This window comes from Caretta caretta, chromosome 1 (genome assembly GCF_965140235.1).
Source record: "Caretta caretta isolate rCarCar2 chromosome 1, rCarCar1.hap1, whole genome shotgun sequence".
Lineage (NCBI taxonomy): Eukaryota > Metazoa > Chordata > Testudines > Cheloniidae > Caretta > Caretta caretta.
Genome location: NC_134206.1, coordinates 245940949 through 245964912, shown reverse-complemented (window position 1 = coordinate 245964912; position 23964 = coordinate 245940949). Strand labels below are relative to the sequence as shown.

Below are 23964 nucleotides of genomic sequence, written 5' to 3'. Positions count from 1 at the left end.
CAAACCAGGAAAATGTCTTGAACCTGTAAATTCAAGTAAAAAAACCTCCAAATCATTTCTCCAGAATCATCCTTATTGCCTTACCACACTATAAAAGTTAAAGGAAGGTCATTAATGATGCATAACTCCTAAGATTTATTTCCCATACTTCAGGGAAAGGGAAGAAGAGAGACTGGTTCATGACGAAAATACAGTGTAGCGTCTATGTTTACCAAGCAGTTGTATTTTTAAATTGTTGCAACTTTTTGGGGAGAAGGGTGGAAAAGTAGAAGACAGTGATCAGAATGGGAAAGTGTGTATCTGCAACATGTAAAACTGTCACATTTCTCTCCGTCTACAATCAGAATTGTTGTAAACATGTAGGATATAAATATAGCTATGTGAGCGAGTGATTTTTGGAACACTGTGAAGCTGCGAACCTTTCCCCGGAATGGTCAAAGTTTTAACGCTTTCCATATTGAGTTATCTAAATCAAACCCTCTTACATTCCTTTTGTCAAACCATTTCCAAATTTTAGGAGCTTTACTAGTGGTTTCCCTTCAATTTGCTACTCACTGAAAATGAACAGTTTTTTCAAGCAAAAGGAAACTGACTTCCTATTTTGGCAGAGCCCAGCCATGACTGATTTTTCAAGCTACCAGCAGCCTTATCTTTGCCTCAAATATCAAAATGTTCATAATTCTTTAGATTGGGAGTAATAAAATACTGTTATTGGAATTTTTAGTATTTTTTGTTCTTTCCACTACAATTACAATGATTTCAGTAATCTTCACTCTAATATACTCTGTACTCTAAGGGTGGATCCAGCCTGCAAGCCATTTTAAGCCAGCCCACGAGCCACAAACTAAACTAAACTCAATTTAAGAAAAGGTATTTACAAAGGAAATCTACTATTAACATTAAACTAAACTTAAAAAAAAAGCATTGCAACTATCAAACCAAACAAGTAAGTCTCAATATTGGATTGGAGGTTAAATCAAATCAAATTAATACAAAAATTAATCACTCCAAGGATTAAGGATTCCAAGAAGATGTCTACCTATTTGCTTATAAATCCCAACTAAAGATTTACCAGGCTCAATTAAATCTACAATTTGAATGATTAAACATCTTAATATGAAATCAAATTACCTAATGTCTGAATCACTATCTCAGAGCCAATTATAAAGCTTCCTTAAGACATCAGTTCTTATGTGGTAGCTAACCCTTTCTACTCCCCATATTTCCCCAAGAGATATTGATCAGAACACTTTTGATAAACAGAAGTTTGACAACTCTTATTTACCATAAATTACAGATGACAATCTGAATTTCTCAAGACTTTAAAACATAAAACACAGAACACATTTTAATGAATAATTTTGTGAGAAAGTATTTAAAGCTGTTTAACCCTGCAAAACATTTGAGGCCTTCCCCAGGTGGACTTTATGGGTGTTACCATGCACATAGCCACACTTTCACATCCTACCCTAAAAAAACCCACCACGAAAGAAGACTTGGACATCTGCAACTAAAAAAAAAAAAAAAGACAAAAGGAGGTTTGCCAACTCTTCATTCAGCTCTGAGTCTTCTGGTCTCTCAGAGTAAGAGCTAGAACTGCAGACAAGGATCCAGATGGTGATGTTCTCCTGGCACAGTGCTTCTTGCTAGCAGTTCTTTGGGTGCAGAGAAAGAATTTGGTTAAAAGCCTGGAGTGGCTTGTTTGTTGACATCATAACTTCTCCCCAAGCTCTTAGGATTTCTGAAATGTCAGTCTTCCTTCAGATGGCTTGTTGACCTGTAAAGTCAGGTTTCTCAAACTCACCCTTGATTCTTAATAGTTTGTGAACTTCGCTTCCTCCACCTTGCATTGCCTTTCTCTTTAGACAAATCAGGTGTGAAACATACTGTGCAACTTGGTCCAATCAAAATTAGGTTATCCTTAGCAAAAGTTGTGTCTGAGTTAATGACTACTTGATTTTTGAACAACAGACTCAACAACTTATTTAACCAAAGATTATCAATCAGAGATTAGTACAGCACTATACAGAATACAGCAAGAAGAGATGCATTATCACCCTTGATGTGATAAAGAGCTGGTTCTGTCTCTCTACTTCACTGCAACTGGTGGGAAGCACAGTTTCATTCCCAAAGTTCCAAAAACACTGTCATTATATCGGGTTTTTAAAACAAAAACCCTATATAATTCTTTGCAAAAAGAAACATACGTTCTGATTTCATTTCTTATACATTCTCAGTTTACCTGATTTATGTGTGAAGGCATAATTATTTACAGCTGAGAGGACTAACAATTCACCAAGATAATATCTTTCAGTGGGTCTTTCTTCCCCCATAATCATAATCATTCCCTAATAGGAAACATCTGTTTAACAATCATCTGTCATCAGTTTCCCAGGTTTATATATGCTTATGTAAGGATTATATAATTTATTTCTTTTAAGGGAATGATTTCTAAGACTATCTGGAGTTTTACAGACATGGAGATGCCAAGGATTCTTAGATACAGCCTAATACATACAATTCCTGAGTAGGGTTATTTACAGGTCAAGAGCTAGTATTCTGGGCTTTAGAATTCAAACACACTCTCTGCTAATATCAAAGATTCTAAAGAATAATTTATTTATATGTTAATGAAATATGCAGAAAGGAAAGGACTAAAAGGGTTAATATTTACTAACAGGTAGGTATTAACACAAGCATCAATTTGTAAGAGCCCCACTTAAATCAGTGATGCAAAAAAATTTGGTGTTATTTGTATCTCAAAGACTATAGGTTTGTGACCTCCGAAAAACAGTAACAAAAGCAACATGTGACCACTTTTAAGGAAGCTAGCATGGTCTCATGTGAATGAAAAGTCATAAGATGACATTGTATCACCAGTTTAAGGACACAAAAAATATATAAAATGGTATAAAAATTGCTGATTGGGAAAAACTAGCAACAAAATATACTCTCCATTCATCAGCAAAATTCAGAAGTTCAAACTTATGATCAGTTCCATCATCTACAGTTTCTCCTCCACTAATTTAGAACCAGACAATTGATCCTATCAGCAAGGCATTTATGCAGTAAGCTTCTTATGCTGCGTTATAGATCAAACAGCTTATCTTTTGAAATCAACATCTTGATAAAAAAAAAATTTTTTAAGCTTAGAATGAAACTCATTTGAAACACAGAAGACTTAAATTAATATTTTAGCTGAGGTTTGTATATCCACACATGCTATTCTCCTCAAAACATTTCAGAATTAGGGACCAAGAACATTTCAGTGTTTTGTGACACACAAATCTCAGATCATATCTGCTACTATCTTACATCTGGCTCCGTCAAACACACTAGATGCTAAATCTCACACCACATTCTGCGCAGTCCAACCCCAGAAACTTGAGATCCTCAAAACACTTGTTTTGATGAGATGCCTGATGTTGGCATTGCTATCCCATCTGCATTGGATCCAGCTAGCTCACAAAAGCTTATGCTCAAATCAATTGGATAGTCTCTGAGGTGCCACAAGTACTCCTTTTCTTTTTGCGAATACAGACTAACACGGCTGTTACTCTGAAAGCTACATCCTTGTTCTCCAACTGCCTCTCCTGCTTCCTGGATGCCTGGACTCAGATTACTTCAAATTGCTGGGTTCTCAGCACAGCAGAACTGGGTTACACCATTCAATTCCCAGACAGCTGCCGTGGCACCAGGTGAAGTCCTGGCAACAACTCCCCGATGCTTGAGGGCACCAGTGGTGCCAAGTCTTGCCCCTCTGGGGACGCCGGTACCAGTAGGGTAAGAAGGTCCCTGGCTGCTGCGAATGCCTCAGGAGCCGACAATACTATGAACTGTGCAGTATGCTGTCTGCCCCAAGGAAGCTGTTCCTGTGCCAGTGGAGCTTGCGGCAGCACTGGAGTTGCGGCGACCTGAGTTGCAGTTCTGGGAGAGAAGAGCAGGTCTCACTCTCACGGTCTTTTTGCCTTTGGCATCGGGGACTGACTCTTCTCTTGGTGCTTACGGTGCTTCTTCTTAGGCACCGGGGAAGACAATTGGTGCTGTGAATCCAGAGGTTGGGAGAGCTGCTTGGTGTGAAGTTCAAGCATGGCTCCAAGGCAGGTCTTAAGGCTGCCTCCATGAGGAGGACCTTCAGTCTTGCTACTCAGTCCTTTTCAGTTTGCAGTCTGAAGTCCCTGCAGATTTGGCAGCGGTCCTTCCTATGAGATTCCCCCAAGCACTTGAAACAGCTCAAGTGCGGGTCTGTCATAAATATAAAGGGAAGGGTAAACACCTTTAAATCCCTCCTGGCCAGAGGAAAAACCCTTTCACTTTAAAGGGTTAAGAAGCTAGGATAACCTCGCTGGCACCTGATCAAAATGACCAATGAGGAGACAAGATACTTTCAAAGCTGGAGTGGGGGGAGAAACAAAGGTTCTCTTGGTCTGTGTGAGGCTTTTGCCAGGAACAGAAAAGGAATGGAGTCTTAGAACTTAGTAAGTAATCTAGTTAGATATACATTAGATTCTGTTTTGTTTAAATGGCTGATAAAATAAGTTGTGCTGAATGAAATGTATATTCTTGTTTTTGTGTCTTTTTGTAACTTAAGGTTTTGCCTAAAGGGATTCTCTACGTTTTGAATCTGATTACCCTGTAAGGTATTTACCATCCTGATTTTACAGAGGTGATTCTTTTACTTTTTCTTCTATTAAAATTCTTCTTTTAAGAACCTGATTGCTTTTTCATTGTTCTTAAGATCCAAGGGTTTGGGTCTGTGTTCACCTATGCAAATTGGTGAGGATTTTTATCAACCCTTCCCCAGGAAAGGGGGTGTAGGGTTTGGGAGGATTTTTTGGGGGAAAGACGTTTCCAAGCAGGCTCTTTCCCCGTTATATTTTTGTTAGACGCTTGGTGGTGGCAGCAATAAAGTCCGGGGGGAAAGGAAAAATAGTTTGTACCTTGGGAAGTTTTAACCTAAGCTGGTAAAAATAAGCTTAGGGGGTTTTTCATGCAGGTCCCCGCATTTGTACCCTGGAGTTCAGAGTGGGGAAGGAACCTTGACAGGTCACTCAAAGGAACAGACTTACCACAGAAGGCGCAGGGCTTGAAACACAGCGACTAAGGTATGCCCTGGAACTGGGAATGCAAATTACCCCACTAGCTAAGCACGGAGGCGTCCAAAACTATTAAATTTACTCAACTAATTCCTAACAAACTACAATAACCATTTACACTAAGAATTGGAGAAAAAACCACTAGGAGGATTGGCTGAGCAAAGAGGGGTTCCAGCAACCAACACAGGCGGTAAGAAGAAACTGAAGGGGAGGGGGGTCAGCAGGGTCCTTTATATGAGCACTATGAGGGTGTGGCACCAGAGGACACTGTAGCCAACTCGACAGATACCACTGGGGAAAAAAATTCTCAAAACTGTGGTCTGGGCGCACACGCACCTACATTGGAATAGACATGTGCAAGCACTCGAACAAGAACAAGTGTTAAAAGCCTACAATGTGTCTTAAATTGTAATCAGTTGTTTGTTCTCTTATCATTGGAAGGCAAAAATAGGTTACCCAGGGTCACCACCTTGGTCCTGTTACACCCAAAACAGAATTCAGGTACCCCCGGAATAGCTCAGCTATTGTCCTCTCCCGAGTTTACCAAGGGTTCTCTCAAAACAGCCCACCTGTTCACCAATCAGTTATCCTGAAGTATGGGTCTCCAGGGCCAGCGAGTATCTTGGGTTTGCCAGGGGTTCCCCATTTAGAAGCTCTCCAGAATAGCTTGGACCTGTGACCCCCAGTGGACACACACACAGCCCTCCAACGACTGACACAAGCAGTGTTCTTTTCTAAAATAAGGCACCCTTTTATTGGTGCAAACAGCAATCCAACACAACAATATAAAACACAAATCCCTTATAAGTTAAGGAGTACTCCAAATCATGTTGCCTTACGGAAGTGACGCTAAGCGATACGTCCCGCTTCAGATTGCCAGTCTTCCACTAGTCGCTGACAGCAGTTCTTAGATGTTCTTTAGGTCTTACAACACTATATATATAAATAAAAAATATGTATGTGTGTGTGGGGGGGTAATAAAGATAATGGGTGAGTGTGTGTTGACTGTAAGAGGCCTTTATATATATATATATATATATATATATATATATATATGAGGCCTTTTACAATCAACACAAAAACGCCCATTCATCTTTATTAACCTCTCCGAACACATATATACACAAAACACTCTACTATAGCTGTGACCATAGCAGTAACTGTAAGTTCGTCTGACAGACTTACTCCAGTGACTATGCTGCATTATCTCTCCCACGCGTACTCAGAATCTTTGTTCATCTCTCTCCTCAACTGTCCCCCTCTCTCAACTGCCAGACTGACCTTAATACCGTTTTTCAATTCTATTTTTAGACAGGACAGCATCCTACTTATTTACCTTCTTTTGCTAATTGTCAGTTCTATTTTTAGACTTGCAACCGTTATTTACCTCAGTGTTATGATCTTAAGTCATTGTTTACCACCCTTTTACTGCCAATTCTCTATTTAGCCCAATGCGATCTGCAGTTTCCATCTAATGGTGGAGTGACTATTACTTATTGAAAATGGAAGCCAGGGACACAAAACAGAATCTGGGGACTTTCACTGGCATCAGTCCTAGTTTTAGTCAGTTATGCTGATCACAAACTACTGCCTGTAAGACTTGCACTGCTAATATTATCCTATCTCAGTTCAGCAAAGCCTAAATCCCTCTGTGAGCATTACTTACTTGCCCTGTGCATGTTCCAAGTTAATAAGTTATAACAAATTTTATCAGTATTATAGCCTGCTGCAGGAGACCCTCATTGAGAAAAAGGTTGGGGTCTGGAAGTCAGAGCCAGAAGGCTGAGCTCCAGCTAGGAAGAGCAGGGAGTGGTAGCTTCACAAAGAACAGACTGTGACAGAAGAATAGCTCTGGGTGTGATGGAAGATTCCAGAGCCAAGTATGAACTTTGTGTGTGGGGTGGACTTTATTTTGAGACCTTGAGGATTGTACTTGATTTTTTTTTGTTATTAAACCAGTTCCAGGCAGGGATGGTGGTAGTCATGAGGCTGTTTGGAGTTCTTAAAGGGCCCTGAAGAGGGGAAATAGAGGCATGGTGCCTCAGAGCCACCACTGGCCATAAGAGTGCGCTTTGGAGACAGCTGAACTTGTTATAGGCTTAAAAAAAGTCCCCAACTTCTGTGAATCTTGAATCTTCTAGCTGTCAAACAACTCTATTGATCTATGACCCTTCCCTCTCATATTTCACTAGTACAGCTGGGACAACAGACACTTCTCACTGAGTTAACATTTTTTAATGGATCCCCATTTCATCATCATTTCAGAAAACATCTGCAATAACAACTGGCGATTGAAAAGGAACCAGCCCTGCTCATATTTCTGTAGACACCTTTAGCAGTTTGAGTGGCCTCTTTCCCAGACATCTGTTTTCCCATAGACTTGGGCTAGCCATAATGAAGTACAGTCCAATATTCAATATGAAATTCCTAAATATAGGTCATTCACAGATTATAAACCAACACTTTGGCCTTACAACTTATACACATTCTTTGCTAATACCATGAAGATTTTGGGAGAATGAATAATATGGGAATTTAAAATACAAAAAGGAAAAGAGGACTAAAAGGATTAATATTTACTAACAGGTACTAATACCATCAATTGACAAACTAAGGTTCAGCTAAAGTACAAAGAATTATAGATATGAGCATTATGACTTTGGTTCATGCATAAAGGATCATGGGAACCTGGTTCAACTGCTAACAGCAATGATGACTGAACAACCTAGAGGTCATCTTCTGTCTAGCAACTCTTTCCCCCTTTACATTCCTTCTTTTGTTGCTGCTTACAAAGAGAGGACAGGACGAGTGGCAACACTTGTTGCTTCTTCTGATGAGGCTGCGTCAAATCTAAGAACTGATTAGGAGATCAAAACTTTCATTCAAACCTCACCATCACAGGTGCAGTCTTCATAATGCACGGTAAAGCAGGTCCTCCACACTGGACTGTGTTTTCACGGACAGATGATGACATGAGCCAAGAGTGTCAAGAACAATCACAGATGCCACAGTTCTACACTGGGTCAGATGCATTAATAAGGAGGACTTTGGGCAACATCATCTTCTGCCAGTTACTGGATCACCTGACCAAACAGCAGAAGATAACCTGGATTCCTATGTTCCTGTTCCCTCTCTAGTCATGTCATCATTACTGGCGCTAGATACTATTTTTGTCCTTGATATCAGACACGACTGAAGAGTTAGAAGCTCAGTGGATTAAAATGGCTTGATAATTGACCGGCCATGTGCCCTCTAACAAGTCATTTCGCCTCTCTGTGCCTTCGTTTCCTCCTCCATGCATTGTCTGTCTTTTTTATTTAGAATGAAAAGCTCTTTTGGAGGCAGGGATGGTCTCTCACTATGTGTTCATACAGTGCTTCATGCAAATGGGCCATGATTTCAGTTGCGATCTTTAAATGTTACCAGAATACAAAATAAATTTTAAAACCAACAAAATTCTGCTGAGACACAATAAAGTCAGCTGCAACCAACACTGATATTAGCTAGATGTCTTGTGGGTTACTTTTCCTTTCATTCAAAAGTGTTCAAGAAAAAAAACCTTTTTTAAAAAAAGTAAGATTCTATGTTTTGTATCTACTAAACAAGACAACACAACAGTTGTTGAAATTGCCTGTAACTGTCTGGTGGTGACAGATGTAAAGACATGTAAAGAGCTTCCTGGTAACTGGGATTGGAGAAAGCCACATCATTCTCAAACACTGACATGTCACTTGGCATATTAGTTAAGAATGTCAGGAAGGAACAAGCTCTGTCTGCAGCAGGAAATGGTCCTGACCTTGTGGGGTAACCTAGTAACTGTTTGAGCCATAGTTTAAGTTAGAGAGCAGTGCCAAGGTCGTTATTTCGGTGGGGGTGAGTGGTTCATCACCAGAGCACAAAACACACTGGCCTCATATCCCCATGGATTTCCCTACACAAGGCCAATTTCCAGTTGCCCTGTTAAGGCAGCTTTCAAGGTACAAAGATGATGAAATGAAGACTGAGAATCTGGTCTTTTCTCTGCCATGCTTGTGTTCTCTCACACACACACACACACACACACACACTCTCTTCTCCCCACCCTCCCCTCCCACCAACCTGGCTTCACTCCACTTCCTGTCATTAATCATAATGTATCTTTTTCTGCATTATTTACAGCTCTTTCCTTTTCTCTCACATTCTCCCTATCAGTAGTGTTCTTTATCTCTTTGCCTATATTTCTCCTCCTCCCTTTATCACCAAGCCTCACTCACCTTTTGACAGTATAAAAATGTTGGTTACGTATGTGATTATTTACAGGTGTATGCCAACAAAAAGTCCTAGAAAAGATGCAGTTAAACCATCAAAAAGTCTTTTTGCCACTATAGCTTATTTAGTTTGGGTAAATGGTATTAAAAAATAACAAAGCAAAAAACACAACCCCACCCCCACCTGCCAGTGTTAGCTGTGCCTCCACTATGAGATTGTGCTGGTATAGCTGTACCTTTCCTAGAGCAGTGGTTCTCAACTAGCAGGCCCCAAGCAGGTTATAGGGAGTCCGCCAAGCAGGGCTGGCATTAGACATGCTGTGGCCAAGGGCAGAAAGCCAAAGCCCCACCGCATGGGGCTGAAGCCTGGGGTTCCAAGCCCTGCCACCCAGAGCTGAAGCCAGAGCAACTTAGCTTCACAGGGCACCCTGTGGCGTGGGGCCCCAGGCAATTGCCCGGCTTGCTACCCCTAACGCTGGCTCTGCCTTTTATATGCAGGAAAACAATTATTGTGGCACAGTTGGGCTGTGGATTTTTTTTATAGCATGTTGGGGGGCCTCCAGAAGAAAAAGGTTGAGAACCCCTGCTCTAGAGGACAAAGCTTCATTCTCCCACTTCTCACTTTCAATCACTTTCCCTCACATCAACCCCTTCAGTCACCCCACCTTCAGGGTCTGCTCCTAGAGATGCCATCTGTCCAGGGTTTTTTTTTGTACCTGAGAGATGGCAATACGATCGTCTCCAGCCTTACAGTAAAACGGGCAATGTCTGTAGGCTGCTCTGGTCCTTTGTTCCCTTCCAGAGAAAAGAACAGTGTCTCCTTAAGATACCATAGTCAAAATAAGATGACCTAATGAAGCTAGCTTCTCAATCACCTAATTGTAGACACCATTTTTAAATTACAGTATCCTCTTCTGCAGCCGTAGTGGAGTATTTTCTTGATTTCCGATCATTGCTTCAAGTATGAAAAACCAAGTGAAAGGGAAAAGCTAAGTCTCCGCATTTCAAGTAATTAACAAAACCCAAGTTGATAGGCGAGATTTAACATAGGCCAAAACACTTAGGTTTAGTCATTGAAATCTTTATTTCAACATAAAAGCAATAACTACTTACACATAAGTCCCTGCAGAGGTATGAAGCAGGATTGAAGACAAGATGGAGGAGCTGCAGCAGCTTTTTATATTCTTTCGCCATGTGGTCTTTCTTGCTTTGTTACAAAGACAAGCATTCCATCACATGGCATGGAAAAAACCTCAGAGTTCTGTCCATAGGCATGTCCCTGCATACCTTGCTGAGTCACAAGGTGTGTCTGCCTTCTCTCAATGGGTCAGTTGTATAGCTGATGGTCCTTAATGGGCCATCAAGCAGGCTAGGCAGAGATGACACCAACTTGTCTGGGGTGTCACCCAGAAGCATGGCATAAGTTTGAAATACAGACAACAAAGAGCCAATACTTATATCTTTAAATATAAAAATGATACATACAAACAGATAGCATAATCATAACCAACAAACCATAACCTCATCTTAGACACCTTATTTGACCCCCTTTATACAAGATTTGATGCCACTACAGGACTGTGGTTGCAACAATGTTCTATACAGTCCCAGTTCAAGTCAACAACATCACACCCCCAACGCAAAATTAATGCAGGAAGGGATGATACAAACATACCTGACTGCATCCCAAGAGCTCCCCATCCTTGGTTTTGTCTTACTACAGCTAGTATGGGGTTAGAAGCCATACTAGTGTATAACAGAAATGGTTTATCAGTCATGTTCAGTAACATGATTGAATCTCTTTACAAACGCAAGATAAAACTTGGTTAGAACAATAGCGGATTGAATCTGCTTTTGAAGCATGGTTCCTGCAGGTCTCATGTGATCTTGCCAAGAGCTAAAGAACATAGCTACTTTATCCATACAAGCTCTGGCAAATGTTTGAAACACAATTAACATCAAGTCAATGTAGAAATTAATGTTGTCCATAGTACAGAAATCTTGGCATTTAACCATGAAAGCAATATGGTAGAGTGCCTCAGTTTCCCCTTTCATACAGCACATCAGGTTTGGAATGTCTTTTCCCCTGTGAAAAGTTCCAAGACTTTTTACAGGCATTAACTGTGCAACAGTAGCACTACAAGGCCTTTTAACATAAAGTGTGTTCTTATGTATCACGCTTAACGTGTTCAAGGGATTTTCCAAAAGATTAGGCACATTGCATACTTTTACAATTCTTGGTAATAGCAACACATTAGTTACAAAAATCACCATTAACAATAACATTTATTGCCAGTGTCCATCGACGATCATATCTGTCTTGCCACACCTCTGGCTCAATACCATTGGGGTTTGGACCTTTTAGGGTCACCCTGTGGCTTCCCTTTGAAAAAATAAGATTTGTTTTCCTTTTTGTTCTGTAGGATTAAATCTTGATCTCTCTTGCTTAATAGAATTCACTGGCTGATTGGGCGTGCTCTCTATGTTAACATCTATTAGCAAGTCTTTCCTCTCCAAGCCAGTCAGGTAATTTGCATTACCACAGACACTAGCTTTTATATTCCTAGCTGCTACCAATTTCAAGACTGGACACTCATTCTTCCCTTCAACAGGATGGGGTTCTTTCCCCCCACACCTTTTTCTTAGAAGGTTGAAAACTGAAATTTCCTGCTCACAGGAATTCCTTTGCTGGCTAGGTGTGTTCACCAACTGCAGACCCTGAAGCACAGACTGCTCACTTAAAGAATTAGCATGCAGACAATCCTGTCCCAACACCACTGTCTTCCCAACAAACTGGCCACAAACAGCCACTTGGTCATAGGGCTGTTTAAATTCCTTAACAACCTTTACTCCATCTGAGACCTTCTCAAAGCTATTCACACTGGATCTTTCAAAAGGAAAGTCAGTGGATCCATTCACCACAGATAATTTCTGGCTGTTTGGAACTGAAACTTCCTTGATTAACTCACTTTCACACCCTTCAGCTACAGCAAACTGCTTGCAAAGACTACCATGAGGATTCCTTTCCCCAGGAACTTCTTTAAGCGACAATTCACCCCTCACAGAAATTTTGCCTTTACCCTCTTCACCTACAGCTTGCTCTAAAGGAACACTTTTCTGAGCACCAACAGACTCTTTCTGGGTCTCACTTACATCCAGAATTACCTCTGGCCCATCAGGTGGATTCCTACACAATCCCCTTTTGGGCAAACGTATAAACTTCCTAGATAAAAGTTTAGAAGCATTCTCCTTCCCTTTGCCACCCACAAGTTCATGAATCTTTCCCTTCTTGCTACAAGTTTCCACATCACAATCAAATCACCTTTATGCTCTCCTTGTGCCCTGGCTAGGATATCGCCCTGATTAGACAGAATTCCTATACTCTTTCCCAACAACACATTAGCAACAGGTAAAATACAAGCACCAGAATTGTCTGGTCTCTGGGATTTTGCTAGAACACTAACTGGATACAACCTAGTTACAGTGCCACTCTCCCTTGCAGACACAAACTTAGGACCATTCCCTTCCTGGGCTTTAGTTGAATCCAGAACCAACTCTGAGACAACTGCACAATTCTCAACCATCACAGGCTGAAAGGCACCTTCTGTCTGCTCCACAGACAAAGAAGAGCCAGAGACACATTCTCCTTTACCAGACACACAGCTTGGAATCTCATTTCCCTTGTCCCAGCGCACAGGGCTGTTCATAGACAACTAGTTGGAGACCAGGGTAGCTCCCTCCATAGGCAAGTCAATACCGCTGACAGACACAGGTACATTTCCTTCGCTGTCACAATTCTCCACACAGGCAACAGGTAAGGTACAGGGGGGACACTCATCTTCCACTATCCTCGCCTTCCCAAACTGCTGACTAGACAAGGCCATCAGCTCACAAGGCTCCCTAGGCCTATCCAAACTTTCCTTATCAGGCACATTGCCACTCCCCACAGATAAACTGCTGCTCTTCTCACTACTTCCAGCAAATCACAATTACCGTTTTCAGGTTCACTTTTACAAGCTATACTAGCCAACAATCCATTATCCATCAAAAATCTACCCTTTCCTTTCTCATTTAGGGTTTTAACCTGACCATCCACTTTAATCTGCTCCTGAGAAACATTGTCCTGACCAATGAGTTCTTTCTGTGCTTGATCTAATTCCAGATTCACTTCTGAGACATTAGACAGACATTCAGAAACTTCATTCACAGACAAACAGCTCTTTTCCTCAGACAAACATTTGGAGAAAACCTCCCCAGGCAAATCATTGCCCATAACAGACACAGATTTAAGATCATTTCTTTCCTGTGACTGGCTACATGGACTGAACAAAGTTTGAATATTTTCCCCAATCAAAAGACCCTTAGGCAATAACTTCCTTACACCAGCTATAACTTCATGCTTAGTATCATTCCATTCAAGGTGGATTCTAGCTAAAGGAACACTTACAGTAAACGCACAGAGAACAACAACTTTCACACTCTGATTTGGTAAGTAATCTTCCTCTTTGACTAGATCTGCTTTAACAAGAATGATGTTAGAAGCCATAATTTGCCCTAAACAGCTTTTACCACTGACTGTTACACTCTCTATGAATTTTTCATTACCATTCCCAGACATAGCATTGGCACAATTTATGGAGCCACCCTCTACTGAACTCACAATAACAGCATTTACATAAAAGGTGGCAGTGTTGGGGTACATTTGGTTACACCCAGACAACTGCTCAGAGTTATACAACACACCAACATTGTTATATACTGGACTTTCAAGAGGATACAATTTCTGCTGTTCTTCCATTGCTTTTTTGACTTGGAGCTGAAGTATTTCCACTTTTGCCTTAGCTTCTAGTTCCTGGAATCTAATTTCTGCCAGTCTTTGTTCATGCTCGAGTTGCAGTTTACCTGCTGCCTTTTGCATTCCAATTGCTTTTGCAGCTTCTGTAGCATCAGGTAAGGGCTGTGCTCCTGCCTTCTGATCACTGGCCATTAACAGATTTCTCAGTTCTTGATTTGTAGCCTTCTTTCTAAAGCTTATCCCCTTTTCTGAACACAAATCTTCCAGGGCTTTTTTGCCAAGGCCCTCATATGCTCTTCGCTCCCCATTGCAACTACTTTTTAACCAACCAAACTCTCAATACCAAAATTCAAATTTGGATAGCGTGGAGTTCTGACCCAAAGTTTAATTGACCTAGTTCTGTGGATCCTTGCACGAGTACGCCACTGTAACGAAGCTGGTTCTGGTGGGACCCAACAGAGTACCAATTCAGGACAAATTGCTTAAAGCAGGACAGTTACAGCCCAAGGCTGGGGTTTCTATGCATACCAAGGCAAACCAAACAGAGAAGACTTTGGTCTCACCCCACTGGCTAACCACAAGTCACATAAGCAATTCCCTTAGACACTCCAGTTTCCCAGTATCTCCGCCAGTGCCACTCTTTATGGGGATGAATGGTTATGAAAACCAATACCCCAGTAAAAGAAAAAAGGTTCTCTCGATCCCAAAGGCCAAGCCCCAGATGCAGTGGTTTGAGCTTTGGCCTGCTAAACCCAGGGTTGTGAGTTCAATCCTTGAGGGGGCCATTTAGGGGTATGGGGCAAAAATTGGGGATCGGTGCTGCTTTGAGCAGGGGGTTGGACTAGATGACCTCCTGAGGTCCCTTCCAATCCTGATATTCTATGATCAGATGCAAGGTCAATATACAAATCAGATCTTACCAATCCTTTAGAATCTAAAATCTAAAGGTTTATTCATAAGAGGAAAAAGATATAGATGAGAGCTAGAATCGGTTAAATGGAATCAATTACATACAGTAATGGTAAAATTCTTGGTTCAGGCTTGCAGCAGTGATGGAATAAACTGCAGGTTCAAATCAAGTCTCTAGAGTACATCAACAGCTGGGATGGGTCATCATTCCTTTGTAGCAAAGTCCCTCCAGAGATATGAAGTAGGACTGAAGACAAGATGGAGGAGCTGCAGCAGCTTTTTATATTCTTTCGCCATGTGGTCTTTCTTGCTTTGTTACAAAGACAAGCATTCCATCACATGGCATGGAAAAAATCTCAGAGTTCTGTCCATAGGCATGTCCCTGCATACCTTGCTGAGTCACAAAGTGTGTCTGCATTTTCTCAATGGGTCAGTTGTATAGCGGATGGTCCTTAATGGGGCCATCAAGCAAGCTAGGCAGAGACAACACCAACTTGTCTGGGGTGTCACCCAAAAGCATGGCATAAGTTTGAAATACAGACAATATAGAGCCAATACTTATATCTTTAAATACAAATTTGATACATACAAACAGATAGCATAATCATAACCAACAAACCATAACCTCATCTTAGACACCTTATTTGACCCCCTTTATACAAGATTTGGTGCTACTACAGCACCATGGTTGCAACAATGTTCTATATGGTCCCAGTTCAAGTCAATAATGTCACAACAGCTTTGAAATTTTACTACACAGAAGAAAAATGCAGCTTTTAACCATCTTAATTTAAATGAAACAAGCACAGAAACAGTCTCCTTACCATGTCAATTTTTTAAACTTTCCTTTTTTTTTAGTAGTTTATATTTAGCACAGTTCTGTACTTGTTTTTACTGTCTCTGCTGTTGCCTGATTGCATATTTCCAGTTCCAAATGAGATGTGTGGTTGACCAGTCAGTTCATAACTCTGGTGCTCATAACTCTGAGGTTCTACTGTATTTTCATAATGTATCACTTTTCTAATTTATTTCCACTGATCATGCATGCTGACCAGGCCATCTACCTACAGTGACTTAGTAAGGACTTCCTGTTTTTTGCATAATAGCCCTTTGGCAATACATTCTGTACATCCATTGTACTGACAACTTCCTCTTATCTATAAAATATCCTCCAAATTGGATACGTTCTATGGTCAAAACATCACCTTGGTCCTACGCCACAGCTGCAAGCATCAAGCAAGCTTACATAAGGACAAGTCAGTGAGGCAACACGCATGCCAAACAAAGACTAGGCCGAAACTAGCCAGCTTACACATAAGTAGCATCTTGGCCCCAACAAAGTGGCAAAGAGAATGTTACTCACCTCATGCAATAACTGAAGATCTCTGAGACGTGTCCCCCTGTGAGTGCTCCACTTGAGGTTCAATGCGTCCTAGTACTGCTGATCGGAGATTTTCGGTAGCAGTGCCAGGTTGGGATGTGCGTGCACAGCAGCTGTCTGGTTGTGCCATTCGCGATTCAACCAGGGCTCATGCGTCCCAATCCCCTCAGTTCCTTCTCTACTGAAGAGTCCTTACTGCAAACTCTGAAGTAGAGGCGAGGAAGGTGAGTAGTTGAGCACGCACAGGGACACACGTCTCTAAGAACCTCAGTTACTGCACAAGGTGAGTAACCTTCTCTTCTTCGAGTGCTGCCCCTGTAGATGCTCCACTTCAAGTGAATGTAGAGCAGTGCCCTCATGAGGATGGAAGGGACTTTGGAGTGGAGTTCGTAGCTGAGGCTAGTATAGTGAGACCTAGACGTGTGTCCAAGCTTGAACCGAAAGCGATTGCACAGTGGTTCGCAAATGTGTCTTCAGAGGCCCAGGTGCCTGTCCTGCAGATGCCCAGAATGGGAACATTGTAGACAAATGCTATGGAGGTAGCTAAAGCTCTTGCCGAGTGGGCTCTGATGCCCAGAGCGGCTCCACTGTTGTGTAGTGAACAACATGTATGGATACAGCTGGATGTCCATTTGGATAATCTTGGTGTCGATATGGCAGAGCCCTTTGATTGTTCTGTGGTTGACACAGAGTCTAGGAGATTTATGGAAGGGCTTCCTTCTGTCTAGGAAAAAAGCTATGGCACAGTGCACATCCAATGTGTGCAGGATTGCCTCTTGAACATTAGTGTGTAGTTTTGGGTGGAATGTAGGTAAATGGATTCGTTGGTTGAGATGGAATGAAGAGAATATTTAGGGCATAAACTTAAGATGTGTTCTAAGGGTTGAAGAATATTGTATATGGTGAGTGAGCCATGAGAGCCCCTATTTCAGTAATTCTTTGTGCCTATGTAATGGCGACCAGGAATGCCACTTTCATAGATAAGTGAAGTAATGAGCACGTGGCTCAGGGTTCAAAAGGGAGCTCTGGTTAAGACTTCTGAGAACCAGATTTAGGTCCACTGCAGGCATGGGTTCTCGGATGTCTGGGTATGTATTCTGTATGCCCATTAGGAAACGCTTAATAATCGGGTGGGCACATACCAACATCCCGTCTACTCGTTGATGGAATGCTGGGGTGGCCACAAGGTGAACTCTAAGAGAGCGCGTAGCGAGCCCCGAGTTTTTCAGGGATAATAAATAATCCATGCTTAGCGTAAGTGGTGCCTGGCTTGCAGGTATTTGTTTGTTTTGGCACCATAGGAAGAATCTTTTCCATTTCTGGAGGTAGATAGTGTGTGTGCTGTGTTTCTTGCTTTTTAACAACGCTTGTTTTACCTGTTCTGAGCAAGTTAGTTTGTCAGGGCAGAGCCATGCCTTCAGGTGAAGTCTCTCTGGGTCCGGGTGGAGGACTTGACCATCGTCCTGAGAGAGAAGATTCCATAGACGAGGGAGAGTAAATGGTTTGCAGATCACCAAGCATGTCAGGGCCATGCGGGTACTATGAATATTATTTTGGCTTTGTCCATTTGTATTTTGTGTATAACTCCGGAGATCAGAGGTATTGGTGGGAATGCGTATAGGAAAGGAGCATTCCATTTGATGAGGAAAGCTTCCCCAGGGATCGTGCTCTTAGTCCTGCTTGTGAGCAGGACTTTGGGCATTTCTTGTTTCTTAATCGCACTGTTAAGCAAGAGACTACCAATTGAAATGTATTAAATATTTTGGATGTTTTAATACATTTTCATATATCTTGTATTCTGCATAACTGAAATCAAAGTGTATATTTTGATTACAAATATTTGCACTTTAAAAATGATAAACAGAAGAAGTAGTATTTTTCAATTCCACCTCATACAAGTACTGCAGTGCAATCTCTTTGTCCTGAAAGTACAACTTACAAATATAGATTTTTTGTTACATACCTGCACTCAAAAAACAAAACAATGTAAAACTTTAGAGGCTACAAGTTCACTCAGTCCTACATCTTGTTCAACCAATCGCTAAGACAAACACTTTTGTTTACATTTACAGGAGATAATGCTGCCCTCTGCTTATTTGCAATGTCACCAGAAAGTGAAAACAGGCATTTGCATGGCTCTTTTGTAGTCGGCATTGCAAGGTATTTACGTGCCAGATATAATAATTTTATTAAGATAATGTTGAAGTAAAAAGAAAACGGTACAGAGTTCAAGCATAGAAGTTTCTGGTTATCAGAAAATAAGGTACAGATTATCAAGTGGTGCGAAATTCGGTTTAGGAACGGGTGGCGTAAGAAATACATAATCTGCAATCTCCCCAATTGGGGGTAAAAGTTTAACCGGTCAAAGTACAGACATTGAGATATGGGGGTATGTTGTCCATGTAATGGCTATGTTCAGGTGTGGAGTATAATGAGGGGATACGATGATGGGGATGGATCTACCCTCATTTGGTGGGATTTAATGTTCAGTGAGTTTATGGTTCCAGTTCATATGGTCCACTGGAAAAAGTCTGTCAGTCCCTCTCCAATAGCTGATGCACGCTGTCGTACCAGCTCACACCACCTGGTACTGTCAGTGGCCGGTGATGTGTTCGATGTAGATGTCCCTGGACCATCGGATGGTGTCCGAGACCATGAGGCGCCGCATGAGCTATGCGTAGCATCAACCAATCCCACAGGTCCCCAGCACACGCTTGTTGCAGGGGTCCCAAGTGCCCAGGGCTTCGACGATCAGGGCATCCATCTGCACCTCGTAGCCCTTCGCTCTCAGGGTGTCGGCCAGAGGGGCGTATTTTTATGCCCCTTCATGATTCGGCCACCATTCCAGAGGACATGATTCCATGCTGATGATGCTCGTTAAAAAAATGCGTTAATTACATTTCTGACTGAACTCATTGGGGGAGAAGTGTATGTCCTCTGCTCTGTTTTACCCACATTCTAGCAATCTCCGATGATGACCCAGCATGTTTGTTTTAAGAACACTTTCACACCAAATTTGACAAAATGTAGAAAAGGTACCAATATGAGATTTCTAAAGATAGCTACAGCAATCAACCCAAGATTTAAGAATCTGAAGTGTCTTCCAAAATCTGAGAGGGACGAGAGAGGGAGCATGCTTTCAGAAGTCTTAAAAGAGCAACACTCCATTGTGGAAACTACAGAACCAGAACCACCAAAAAAGAAAATCAACCTTCTGCTGGTGACATCTGACTCAGATAATGAAAATGAACATGTGTCGATCCACACTGCTTTGGATGGTATTGAGCAGAACCCATCATCAACATGGACGCATTTCCCTGGAATGGTGGCTGAAGCATGCGCATCTGGCACGTAAATATCTTGCGACGCCGGCTACAACAGTGCCATGAGAACACCTGTTCTCACTTTCAGGTGACATTATAAACAAGAAGCGGGCAGCATTATCTCCTGGAAATGTAAACAAACTTGTTTGTCTGAGCAATTGGCTGAACAAGAAGTAGGACTGAGTGGACTTGCAAACTCAAATTTTACATTTTTATTTTTGAATGAAGTATTTTTGTACATAATTGTATATTTGTAAGTTCAACTATCATGATAAAGACATTGCATTACAGAACTTGTATTAGGGGAGTTGAAAAATATTATTTCTTTTGTCTTTTTACAGTGCAAACACTTGTAATGAAAAGTAAATATAAAGTGAGCACTCTACACTTTGTATTGTGTTGTAATTGAAATCAATATATTTAAAAATGTAAAAAACATCTAGAAATATTTAAATGTATTCTATTGTTTAACAGCGAGATTAATCATGCGATTAATTTTTTTAATCACGTGGCATCCCTAGTTTATATAGAACATACACATGACATTGTCCGTCAGGATCTTTATCATCTTGCCTCGTATGATAGGGAGGAAATGTAGGCACGCATTGCGGACCACGCAGAAGTCGAGCAGGTTAATGTGTAAGAGTGTTTCCGTGGGGGACCACTTGCCTTGGGTTGTACGTTGGTTTATGTAGACTCCCCATCCAATAGGTGAGACATCTGTTGTGATTTGTATGGATGGCAGATCCTGTTGAAACGGGATGCCTGAGCAAACGTTTATTGGTTTCTCTACCATCATAGTGAATGTAGGACCTCTGGGGTCAGCATGAGTCTTTTGTGTAGGCTGTGCTTTCATGGAATATACACCGAGTTCAGCCATCCTTAAAAGCAGCAGACGTGTAGTCTGGCATGTTTTATAACAAAAGTGGTGGCCGCCATAGAGCCCAGGAGTTGTAGGCAGTTGCATGCAGACACCCACACGCTGTCTGACATCACCGATATGAAGGAGGTCAGCGCTGTGAATTGGGGCATTGATAGCCCTAAGGTGTGAAAGAGAGAGATTATTTGTCGAGCGGTGTGTAAGGGTTCCGTCCTGGTAGGATCTTTTAGTAGGCAATTGTCTAAGTATGGGAATATCAGTATTCCCTGTCTGCGCAGATGAGCAGCTACCACTACTAGGGTTTTGGTAAAGACTCATGGAGTCACTTACAGTCCAAATGGCAGTATTCTGTATTGGAAGTGATCTTGTCCCACTGTGAATCGTAGGAATCATCTGTGAGCAGGATAGATAGTAATGTGAAAGTAAGTATCGTTGTAGGTCAAGGGCTGAGAACCAGTCTCCCTCTTCCAGCGCTGGGATGATTGAGTTAACTGTGACTGATTTGAATCTGTGGTTGCGGACAAATTTGTTGAGTTTTCTGAGATCTGGTATGGGTCTCCAACCTCTGTTTTTCTTCTGAGTCAGGAAATAGTGGGAGTAAAACTCTTTCCCTCTGTGTTGTGTTAGAACTTGTTCCATGGCCCCTAATTGTAGAAGGTGATCTACCTCTTCTCTCAAAAGATGCTTCTGAGAAGGGTCCCTGAAGAGGGACAGGGAAGGGGGGTAGGTAAAAGGGATGGCATAACCCATTTGAATGATCTCCAAAACCCAATGGTCCATGGTGATAGTGGCCCACATATCGTAGAATAGTCGGAGTCAATAACCAAAAACTTGGGTTACTGGTTCTATTGACGCTGGTGGTCAGGGGAAGTCCGTCAGACCCTCGAACAACGCTTCAAAATTGCATCGTTTGAAGGTGCTTGGGACATCGCAGCCTGGGATTGGATAGGGCGACGTCTCTATGGTCTGTGCCTTTGGTTACCAAAAGACCTCTGTTGTCGCTCTCCGGTTGTGTGTCTGTTGCACTGGTGAGGTTGCTATCTCCTACATCTGTTGTGGGGGTGGGGTATAGATGCCCAAGGTTCGGAGTCTTGTTCAACAGTCCTTCATTGAGTGTAGGACTTCATCTGTTTTTGCCGAGAATAGTTTTTCCCTGTCAAAGGAGAGATCCTCAACTTTAGTCTGGAGGTCCTTTGGAATTCCAGAGGATTGTAGCCAGGAGGCCCTCCTCATGACTACTGCTGTAGCTGTTGTGCAAACAGCTATGTCAACGACGTAAAGGGACGCTTGTAAAGCTGTCCTTGACACAAGTTGACTGTCAGTTATGGTGGATTGCAATTGCTCCCTTCTTTCTTCTGGGATGTCTGCCACAAATGTGTTGAGTTTTTGGTAATTATCATGGTCGTATTTCGCTAGTACTGCTCTGTAGTTGGCCATGCGAAACTGAAGTGCTGCCGATAAGTAGATTTTTCGGCCAAACAAATCAAATCTCTTCAAGTCTTTGTCATGTGGAGTGGCTTTATAATGGGATTGTTTCCCTCATTGGTTCGCCGCCTCCACCATCAAGGAGTTTGGCTGAGAGTGTGAAAATAGGAAGTCCATAACCTTGCTGGGCACATAATTTCTATCCACCCTTTTGCATGTCGGAGATATGGTTGCTGGTGTTTGCTACAATAATTCTGTTTCCATCAGTGTGCTATTAATAGGTAGCGCAATCTTAGTTGAGGATGCTAAGTGTAGGATTTTGAGGAGCTGATGTTGGTTTTCAGTCACCTCTTCCAGCTGGATGTTCTGGCTTTGTGCCACCCATTTTGAGTAACTCTTGAATTGTTTTGAGTCATCTGCAATGGTGGGTGGGGGGGTGGCGGCATGACTGCCTAATCCAGAGATGAAAATGAGTTGTGAGTTGGTGATTGTTCTTGGTTATTAGAATCATCCAATTCCTCTACAGAATCCTCATGCATCTCTGTGCTCAGTAGACTGCCCATGGCTCCCACTGTGCCCATTGCATTTGGAATGGCATTGGGGGGTGGGGTGGGCACCTTCACAGGTCAGCCAGCCATGGGGGCATGTTCCTGTGTAGACGTTCCCTACCTGAGGAAGAGTAATGTCCAGAGTAGAAGTCTGCCTCATCAACATCAGCTTCCTCGTCACTGGAGAATCTGGAGGCATTTGGTGAGTCCGGTTGTACTGGTGCCATTGGCAACGGAGAACTGTTGGTTCTGAGTATTGGTGATCCCCGTGTGGATGAAATTCTGATATCGGCTGAGGGAGCACAGTGCCATGCTCTTATGTATAGAAGCCTGGGAGATCGATCCTGTCCGCTTGTGCATGGCCTTGACCAGTGCCAACTTAGTGCAGTCAGGTATCGGCTCCGTAGTGTGCAGCACCGCTGGAGGTGGCATAGCTAGCTGAGGCGCTATCAGCACCATGTCCTTCTTCAGAGGTTGACTTATGCCCGCAATCCTTATCTCTGTCAGCAGAGATCCCGGTACGGATGGTGCCGGAGGCACTTGGAGCATCAAACACGTTCACCCTGCTGGTCGTCGGCACTGCAGTTAGCGATCTTGGTGGAGACTGTTTTCTCTTCAATGGTTCTCCATGAGCAGGAGATGTCTCCCTGTTCTTCAACTTTCTGGAGGAGAGAGTACTCGATCTGTCCAGGGAGGAGGCACCTGGAGAATCCCCTGATGGGGTTGTTCCTGAAGCAAACAGGGGTATGAGGGATTTATCCATAAGAATAATTTTGACTAAGAGATCCCTGTCCCTCCTCATTCTGGCTTTAAGATTGCTACAATGGGATCATTTCTGGGGAATGTGCTCCTCCCCTAAGCAGTGGACGCACTGTGAGTGTTCATCGGAAACAGACATCACATCCTTACAAGAAGCACATCTTTTAAACCCAGGAGAGTCTGACATTTTCAGAATCCAACTTCAATTGGGGAACTAAAAGAAACAGAGGGGTAACTCCCTTAGGGAGGGGTTATTTTTTTTAAAAGGGGAATTTAACTGATTAAAAACAGAAATCTAGATGAACAATGAACTAACTATTGAGGATTAAACTTAAGTATTTCTAACTCTTTCCTAGATGATTTTGTGACACCGCCATTGGAACTCTGTCTGCAGCAGAGGATGGTTGAGAAGAAACTGAGGGGGTTGGGCGAGCACTGGTTGAATCGCCAACAGCACCGCAAGACAGCTACTGCGCACACGCAACCCAACAAGGCACTGCTACTGAAAATCTCCAATCAGCAGTGCCGGGATGCACTGACACTTGAAGTGAAGCACCCACAGGGACAGCACTCGAAGAAAAATACAAATTTCTTCTATAAA

The 23964-nt window shown here is 42.2% G+C and overlaps 1 protein-coding gene across 3 annotated transcripts in view; it reads right to left on the bottom strand.

The window, feature by feature from the left end:
• The window catches only part of RESF1 (retroelement silencing factor 1), a 62742-nt gene that overhangs the window by 30117 nt on the left and 8661 nt on the right, over positions 1–23964 (bottom strand). The gene's annotated exons all lie outside the window — the stretch shown is intronic.